Source organism: Ranitomeya variabilis, chromosome 3 (genome assembly GCF_051348905.1).
Source record: "Ranitomeya variabilis isolate aRanVar5 chromosome 3, aRanVar5.hap1, whole genome shotgun sequence".
NCBI lineage: Eukaryota > Metazoa > Chordata > Amphibia > Anura > Dendrobatidae > Ranitomeya > Ranitomeya variabilis.
The window spans coordinates 128086818-128096814 of record NC_135234.1 but is presented as its reverse complement, the minus strand read 5'-3'; positions in this window follow the sequence as shown (position 1 = coordinate 128096814).

Here is a 9997-nt window from a genome sequence, read left to right as displayed (position 1 = left end):
GGGAGATTTCTGGGGCCGTGCCCCTCTCTTTCAACTTATCGGGGCAGACCTTAAGGTGATCCCTGGATACCGCTGTCAAGGTCTCCCCTCTGTCCTTGCTGATGAGACAGACCTTAGTGTTGTCGAAGTCGGATGGCAAGATGGTATACGGTTCCGCTTCCCATTGGTCATCAAGCTTGTGTAACCTCCTCTTTCGTTTAAGCACTTGCTCACCAGGTGACAGGGGAATCGCAGGAGCGTGTTGATTGTAGTCCCTTTCTTGTTTCTGCCTAGCCTGGGCGAGACTTCTCTCCACACACTCCTGTACTTCGCGGTATCTTCGCTGCCTTTCTGTATCCCAATCTGCCTCCGGCGAGGTATCTTTGGGTACTAGGACCCCCATGTCCAGATCAACGGGTAACTGACTAGACCTTCCTCGCATCAGGTACGCTGGAGTACAGTTGGTGGAACTTACTGGGATGTGGTTGTACATATCCACCAAGTCAGGCAACTTTGTCGGCCACAGGTTCCGTTCCTCCACAGGCAAGGTCTTCAATAAATCGATTACTACCTGGTTCATCTTCTCGCACATCCCGTTGGTTTGGGGGTGGTACGGTGTAGTTCTGATCTTCTTACACCCGTACAACTGGCAGAATTCTTGGAACACTTCCGCTTCGAATGCAGGCCCCTGATCGGTCAGTACTTTCTCTGGGTAGCCATGGGGTCTACAAAAGTGCTGCTGGAAGGCCCTGGCGGCAGTCCTAGCTGTTAGATCCTTGACAGGCACAACCACCAAAAACCTGGAGTAGTGGTCCACGATGGTAAGGGCGTAGATATAGCCCGACCGGCTAGGCGTCAGCTTCACATGATCCAGCGCGACCAGTTCGAGCGGCCGTTTGGTGATGATAGGCCGCAGGGGAGCCCGTTGACTGTCACGGTCCTTCCTTCGCAGACTACACGGACCACACTCTCGACACCACTTCTCAATGGTTCTCTTCATGCCAATCCAATAGAACCTCCCTCGGAGCAGCTTCTCCAGCTTCCTCCATCCGAAGTGTCCGGCTCCATCATGGTAGGCTCCCAGAACCATGGGCGCATCTCGCCTTGGCACCACTATCTGCCACACCAATTCATGAGTACGTGGGTCGATGCTCCTCCTGCACAACTTGCCATCATGGATAAACAGTTTGCTTCTCCCCTTCCACAGCTGTTGAGTTTCTTGTGGATCATCTGGGCCAGGGTGCAACCCAGCCTGCGTCAAGAGTTCCTTCACCTGACGGACCGCGGGGTCACTATCCTGGGTTTCTGCCCATCCGTGGTGGGGCAGGGGATTCAGCATGGCATCCGGTTGGTTCTTGTGCCTGTTCTTCACATGGTGAGAGTTCTGAGTGGCTTTGGGGCGATGGAAGGCAGGCAGCTCCACCTCTTCAAGTGCCTCCGGGTCTTCTCCCACTTCTGGTAGATTGGGCATTCGGGACAGAGCATCGGCATTGGCATTCTGGTGTCCTGCCCGATATTTGATGGTGAAATCATAGTTGGACAGCCGGGCCATCCACCGCTGTTCCAAAGCCCCGAGTTTGGCAGTACCCAGATGCGTTAGCGGATTGTTGTCCGTGAAGACGGTGAATTTCGCGGAGGCCAGGTAGTGCTTAAACCTCTCTGTCACTGCCCAGACGAGGGCCAGGAATTCCAGCTTAAAGGAACTATAGTTGTCAGGGTTCCTTTCCGTGGGACGGAGTTTCCTGCTGGCGTAAGCGATCACCCTTTCTTTGCCATTCTGAACCTGGGACAGCACGGCTCCTAATCCCACATTACTGGCATCTGTGTACAGCACAAACGGTTGATCGTATTCGGGGTAAGCCAGTATCTCTTCTCCCGTCAGTGCCGACTTCAAACAGGTGAAGGATTCCTCCAGCTCTTCGTTCCAATCAAAGGGGGTTTTCCTCCCCTTGGTCTTCTTTGGTTGGCCCACCAGCAGATTTTGCAAGGGTGCGGCCTTCTTGGTGAAATCCTTAATGAATCTCCGATAGTAACCTACCAACCCGAGGAACTGCCGGACTTCGTGGAGGTCACTAGGCTTTGGCCAGTCCTTGATCACTGTGACCTTGTCGGGGTCTGGGGCCACTCCTTCAGCGCTCACCACATGGCCCAGGTACTGCACTTTAGGTTTGAGCAGATGACACTTGGACGGTTTCACCTTTAAGCCGAATTTGGACAGGGCTTCGAACACCTCGGCCAGGTGCTTCAGATGGTCTTCGTAGGTCTTAGAGAAGACAATGACATCATCCAAATACAGCAGCACAGTTTCAAAGTTCATGTGTCCTAGGCAGCACTCCATCATCCTCTGGAACGTTCCTGGAGCATTGCACAGTCCGAAGGGCATGTAGTTGAACTCGCAGAGACCCATTGGTGTCGTGAAGGCCGTCTTCTCCTTGTCCGCCTCCGCTACAGGAACCTGCCAGTACCCACTGGTGAGATCTAAGGTAGAGAAGTAGTTAGCAGATTTTAAAGCAGCCAGAGATTCCTCTATCCTGGGCAGTGGGTATGCGTCCTTATGTGTAATGCGATTCAACTGCCTGTAATCAACACACATCCTCATTGTACCATCTTTCTTTTTAACGAGGACTAACGGAGCTGCCCAGGGGCTACAGCTGTCTCTCACCACCCCAGCCTCCTTCATTTCCCGCAACATGTCCTTGGCACACTGGTAATGAGCTGGGGGTACAGGGCGATATCTCTCTTTTATGGGTCGATGATCTCCCGTGGGGATGTGATGTTGGATCCCTTTCACCTGCCCAAAATCTGAGGGGTGTTTGCTGAATACCTGCTCGTACTCGTGTACCACCCTGTAAGCCCCCTGTATTTGATGAGACGGGGTGGAGTCAGTGCCCACATGCAGTTCCCGACACCAGTCTTTCGAGTGCTCTGCAGAACCTTTGTTCTCCGCCACGTTTGACGGGACCAAGGGTTCAGGTGTCTGTATTACACTATTATTGACAGTGAACAATTTGGCGAGCGTGGTATACTTGGTTAGGTGGACCTCTTCCTCCCCACAATTGAGGACACGTACGGGCACTCTCCCCTGTCGGACGTCAACCACCCCCCGGGCTGTCAGAACAGTAGGCCTATTGTCTGAATATACAGGTTCTACCAAGGCCTGGTAGTCCTTACCCCTGAGGCCTATGGCTGCCCGACACCATATTAACATTTCACTCTTGGGAGGTATCGCGATGGGGTTTGAATCACTTACAGTGACACGACCAATCTCACCACCAGTCAGCTCTACCTGCTGTCTCTGCATCAGAGCTCTGATTTCCTTCTGCAGGGCACGTTGCTCACTGTGGCCAGCGTTTTCTGCCACCTGTTGCAACAAAACAATCACTTCTGCAAGACAATTTTCTATAACATTAGTACCAAGAGTCATCATGGGATTACATTCTCGACGATCAATATCTACAATCACAATCCCTTGGGCTTTCAATTCCACCCGCCCCACTTTGATGGTGACCTCCTTATACCCCACTTGTGGCAACGGCTGACCATTACTGGCGATTATGGTGAAATCATCGTCAGGGCCACGAGTAATATCAGCGTCCTCCCAATACCGTTTGTAGAGCACGTAAGGTATAGTCGTCACCTGAGAACCGGTGTCCAGCAAAGCATTCAAGGGGATTCCATCAATCACTACAGGGAGAACTGGTCGTCCTCCAATATACTTGGTTCTCCAATGCTGCGGGCCTGACCGTCCTACTCCTGGGGGTTGGCCCTTTGCCCCAGGGGTTGCTCGTTTAAAGGACAGTACCTTGCAAGATGGCCCACCTGATGACAGCGGCGGCAGATGGGTCGTCCATCCTGGTGGAAGCGATCGTCGGGCCGGCTCCTGGTCGGCGGAGTCCTCCTCCGTCGCATCCAAGGGACATCCTCCGGGCTGGAAGCCAACTGGATCTTCTCTTTGGGGGCCTCCTGTAGGGACTGCACCGTCCGGGCCAGGGCAGCAACGCTCTTGGTTAGCTCTTGCATCTGGAGACGGAGTCCTGCAGGAGAGTCGTCCTCGAAGCTCTGGGCGTCGGCCTCCGCGGCAACTGGGGTATCCGATGCCACCTCCTGGTGGTAGGTGAGAGCGGGGCGCCTGGGTGGCACTGCGCGGCTGGGCTGCCGCTCCTGCAATGCCTGGATAGCTTTATCTTTAAACTGTGCAAAAGTCAAGTCTGGATTTTGCATGGCCAGGAAGTGCAATTGGCCCCGCTGGTGACTGCACAGGAGCCCCTCGATGAACCGCTCCTTCAGGATTTTATCCTCATCCTGCATGCTGCCGGGGTCACTCTGCTTAATGGCCCGCATCGCTTCCTGGAGATTAAGGGCATAGTCCCGTAAGCTATCCTGCGACCTCTGTTTGCATCCATAGAAAGTCAGTTTAATCTCTGTGGCAGTGCGAGTATCAAAGGTGGCTTTAAGCTTGGCAAAAATCTGTTGTGCAGTTCCTTTATCCTCAGCGGGCCAGGATTTCACTTCTCTCAGAGCCGCCCCAAAGAGTTGACCGGTTATCATATGGACCTTCTGAGGCTCGGTTAGGGGATAGAACTCGAGTAGGCTGCAGAGCCCTTCTTTAAAGTCAGTGAATGTATGCGCCTCCCCAGAGTATCGTGGGAGCCAGGTCGCTCCGGGCAGGTAGGGCATGGAGAAGGGCATTATGGCTTTTGCGTTAGCGGCGGTGTCCGACTGGCTGATGGGGGCAGCGGGCTCTGCGGCAGCCAGTGGCGGTATTAGGGCCGCGGCTTCGCCTGCTGCGGGGACCGGAGCTGCCCCTGCGTCCGCGGCTACGACCGCCACCTCCTCTCCTCCCGACTCGGACATGGCCGTCCCTTCCTCCCACTAACCTGCTGGAGGTCGGAGTTCCTCTTCCGGGATTGGCGTCTCACCGCGCTTTCCGTTCCGCGCTTCTTTTGGCCGATCCCGCCCACGTAGCTAAGGCTCCTCCCTCCGCGCGCGGCAATGGCGAATTTTGGCGGTAACTTTCCGCGGCAAGCAGTAGCACACAGTTCTCTCAATAAAGTACAGTTCAAGCACGACAAATCACAGTCTCTAGGCACACATGACCTGATTCTTCAGGCTTAAGTAGATCCTGTTCGTGACGCCAAGTTGGAGCGCCCCCACACCGCCGCAGGGCCGAGGGGTACCCGGAGCCGGGCCTCTAGGTCTCAGTCCTGGGGTTGTCACGGTGGCTAGACCCGGTCCGTGGCCCTGTCCGTCAGTGGGGGGACGTCCGGTGAAGTAGGTGCTGTTAACGGTGGTGTAGCGGTGCAGTTGTGGGGTGCAGGTCGCGGTAAATAACGAGGACACCAGGTTGCAGTCTCTTTACCTCTTTACTGAAGATGTGGGAGACCTCAGTCCAGAGCGCTGTTAACTGGGTTTTCAGAGACCGGCCGGTCCAACGACACATCAGGAGCTCTCTTTACAGGTGGGAATCAGTATCTACCTTCTAGCGCTGTGTGTTGTAGTTCTTCCCTGCTGAGCTCCCGGGATAGTCCTCACAACTGTTTCTTTCTGTCTCTACTGTTCCTTCTCCGTCCTCCAGTTGATATGGTAGGACGCACCCGTATGACGGGGTAGGCCTGGAGTTCTTCCGGGACCCTAGAGTCGCCCCTCTCCCACAGCTGCCTCCGTTGTCTGCTTAGGTGTTAAGTGAGACAGCCAACCTGTAGTTAGCTGCCCTGCCGTGGTTTGCAATGTACTTAAAGTCTCTTACTTGCTCGGCGTTCCGGCCACCGACTGTTTGCGCCTCAGAAGGATGTTGCCTCGGTCTAACAGCAAGACCCCTTCTGGTATTTCTCCTTTTCTGTATTCCCGTTGTTTACTGGTTAGTTCTGCTCTGAGGAGTCTGCCAGGATCCCATCCCTGACAGGTCCTCTCACTAGCTCTTCCCAGCTACTTCTCCCTATCTTCCTGTCCAACCCCCAGTTTTACCAGAGTTGTGAGGAGTGGCCTACTAGATAGGACCACCCCCCCTGGTGGCCGGAGTGTGAAGTGTGGTGTGAGTGTACCTGATCAGAGAAACTCCCTAGTGCAATCAGACGCACCATAGCTCCCCGTAGTGGCGGAGCCACAGCACTGCAACAACCAGGACTCTGGGGTGCTGCAATTACACTGGACTGGGCCACCTCCCCCGGTATCACCGACTGCACCCCTCCCCGTATCACCCCTGACTGAGCCCCCTCCCACTATATGACCACTGGCTGAGCCACCTCCCTTGTATCACCTGATTGCACTCCCTTCCCTGCTGAATCTCATCGCCACTGAATCACCCTGACTGAGCCCCTCTACCCCTGTATTACCCCTGACTGCACCCCTCCCATGTATCACCCCTGCTGAATCCCCTCACCCCGGAATCACCTTGACTGAGCCCCTGTATTACCCGACTGCACAACCTCCCTCTATATGACCCATGACTGATCCCCCTCCCCTGTATCACACCTGACTGCACCCCTTCCCCTGTATCACCCCCGCTGAACCCTCTCACCCCGGAATCACCCTGTCTGAGCCCCTCTATCCCTGTATTACCCCTAACTGCACCCCTCCTCCTGTATCACCCCTGACTGTGTCACCTCCCCTTTATCATCCTGATTGAGCTTCTTTCCCACTGTATTACCTCCGACTGCACCACCTCCCCCAGTATTACCCCTCACTGACTGTGTCCCCTCCCCCAGTATCACCCCTGACTGACTGTGTCCCCTCATTCTGTATCACCCTGACTGCACCACCTCCCCCTGTATCACCCCTGATTGACTGTGCCACTTCTCTCTGCATCACCAATGACTGAGCCTCTCTCTCCCTTTACCACCCCTGACTGATTGAGCCCCTCTCTCCTGTATTACCCCTGACTGACTGCGTCACCATCCCCTGTATCACCCCTGACTGACTGGATCACCTCCCCCTGTATCACCCCTGACTGACTGCGACACCTCCCCCTGTATCACCCTGATTGAGCCCCTCTCCCCCTTTTTCACCCGACTAAAACTTTTCTTTCCCTGCCACTAAAAATGAGGCCCTTCTTAAAATGTTATGGCCTTATTGGTGGCCGAGAGATTTCTGTAAAAAGTGTATGGGGGATGTGAGGGGAAAGCTCTTTCGATATTACTCCAATGTCATATATAAGTGATCTAGGACCCACACCACTAGAAGAGCGGGCATTCACATAATATATTTGCTGCAGAAATCAAACAGCAAATTAACAGCGGAAATATTCACACAGACATTGCTGCGTTTACTACTACAGCCATGGATTTTCTCAGAATATAGATGAGATGTCATAAAATCCCCTCCACTAAACTGGTGCTATAACACGTTGGCCTAGTGGTTAATAAACACCAGGGGACAGTTATCATTAAGTTTGAATCAAAATGTGGGCCCCAACCCCTGCTATATCATTATACCTTATGTTCTGATATTAGCGTGTTATATCGCACAATTAGTGGTCTTGTATTTATTTCTATGTAGCTACATAGTGGTCCCCAAGAATGATTTTCTCTGGTGGGCTCAAGGTGCTCCAGTCCGACGCTGGGTCTATTGGTCTCTGCAGCAGCATTTTCCACTTGTATAGGTACCTGACACACACTAGATGCCTACTCTGATTCTGAGGAAGCAGCCTCTTCAAGGTTGGTATCCAATCTGTTATTTAAAAAAAAACAAATATGAATTTCTGTTCATAATGGTCACTGTGTAATTAGTACTTACTCCCACAAGTCTGTGACTGCAGATAGAAAATTCAGCTAATGCAGGTAAATATATGGATGTTTTCGTGGGGCTGAATTTCCACTCAAACTTCTGTTGCACTTCTATATTGATCAAAGAGGCTCTGCCTCTTATTGGTAACATGGTCATTTTAAATATGAAAAACAGATAAAAATTAGGCCACATATAATATGAGTTTCACTTTTTGTATTGAAGAACTGAAATAAATTAACTTTTTGATGATATTCTAATTTTCCGAGAAGCACCTGTAACTTTAGTACATTTCCATTTATTTCTGAAGATATTGTACAGTCTATGAAAAAAATGAAGGGGTGCCAATAATGGTGAGCAGCACTGTATGTGCAGATGCAGCAGGTGAAACAATTCACAATTATCTGTTGTGGCTGCACATTCTTCCTGTTCTACATGGTCACAGAGCTTTTCAGGATGGATCTAATAGAAGGAAGGCAAACTGGCAAATAAATGCGTAGAACTTGTATGGAAAGGGCAACACTTACCGTATATTTTAAATAAATAAATTCATAATAGAATAATAAAATTGACATCTTCATATTCAAAGTGCTAAAATGGTATCCAGCTGCTTCTTAGATATACACTCACCGGCCACTTTATTAGGTACACCTGTCCAACTTCTTGTTAACACTTAATTTCTAATCAGCCAATCACATGGCGGCAACTCAGTGCATTTAGGCATGTAGACATGGTCAAGACAATCTCCTGCAGTTCAAACCGAGCATCAGTATGGGGAAGAAAGGTGATTTGAGTGCCTTTGAACGTGGCATGGTTGTTGGTGCCAGAAGGGCTGGTCTGAGTATTTCAGAAACTGCTGATCTACTGGGATTTTCACGCACAACCATCTCTAGGGTTTACAGAGAATGGTCCGAAAAAGAAAAAAAATCCAGTGAGCGGCAGTTCTGTGGGCGGAAATGCCTTGTTGATGCCAGAGGTCAGAGGAGAATGGGCAGACTGGTTCGAGCTGATAGAAAGGCAACAGTGACTCAAATCGCCACCCGTTACAACCAAGGTAGGCCTAAGAGCATCTCTGAACGCACAGTGCGTCGAACTTTGAGGCAGATGGGCTACAGCAGCAGAAGACCACACCGGGTACCACTCCTTTCAGCTAAGAACAGGAAACTGAGGCTACAATTTGTACAAGCTCATCGAAATTGGACAGTAGAAGATTGGAAAAACGTTGTTTGGTCTGATGAGTCTCGATTTCTGCTGCGACATTCGGATGGTAGGGTCAGAATTTGGCGTAAACAACATGAAAGCATGGATCCATCCTGCCTTGTATGGAGCATCTTTGGGATGTGCAGCCGACAAATCTGCGGCAACTGTGTGATGCCATCATGTCAATATGGACCAAAATCTCTGAGGAATGCTTCCAGCACCTTGTTGAATCTATGCCACGAAGAATTGAGGCAGTTCTGAAGGCAAAAGGGGGTCCAACCCGTTACTAGCATGGTGTACCTAATAAAGTGGCCGGTGAGTGTATATATTTGCCATAAAGTGGATGGCAACTAACAAAATTATTAATACAGTACTTACTGCTTTCTATGTAGGTGATTTTCTAGAGCATAAACAAGCTTTAGGCTGCATTAACAGGCAGTGCATTTGTTGCAGATTTTGCCACAATCACCATAAAAATCCATAGTTTTGCTGCAATTTTCCTAAATTGTGGGCAAAATGTTGTGGTTCTATTGCAATTAAGGCAAAAAAATTGCATCACCACCCCAATGCGTGAACACAGCCTTAGGCCGGTTTCACACGTCAGTGTCTCCAGTACGTGAGGTGCCAGTTTCCTCACGTACCGGAGACACTGACACACGTAGACCCATTAAAATCAATGCATCTGTGCAGATGTCATTGATTTTTTGCGGACCGTGTCTCCGTGTGCCAAACACGGAGACATGTCAGTGTTCGTGGGAGCGCACGTATTACACGGACCCATTAAAGTCAATGAGTCCGTGTAAAACACGCACCTCACACGGACGTTCTCCGTGTGGCGTGCCGGAGACAGCGCTACAGTAAGCGCTGTCCCCCCCACATGGTGCTGAAGCCGCGATTCATATCTTCTGTGCAGCAGCGTTTGCTGCATAGAAGATATGAATAATAGTGTTTAAATGAAAGATCTCCCTGTCCGCCGCCCCCCCACCCCCTGTGCGCCCCCCCCGCTGTTCAGAAAATACTCACCCGCTCCCACGTTGGCTGTCGCTGCTTCCTCTCTGCCCCGCGCCTTCTACTGTATGCGGTCACGTGGGGCCGCTCA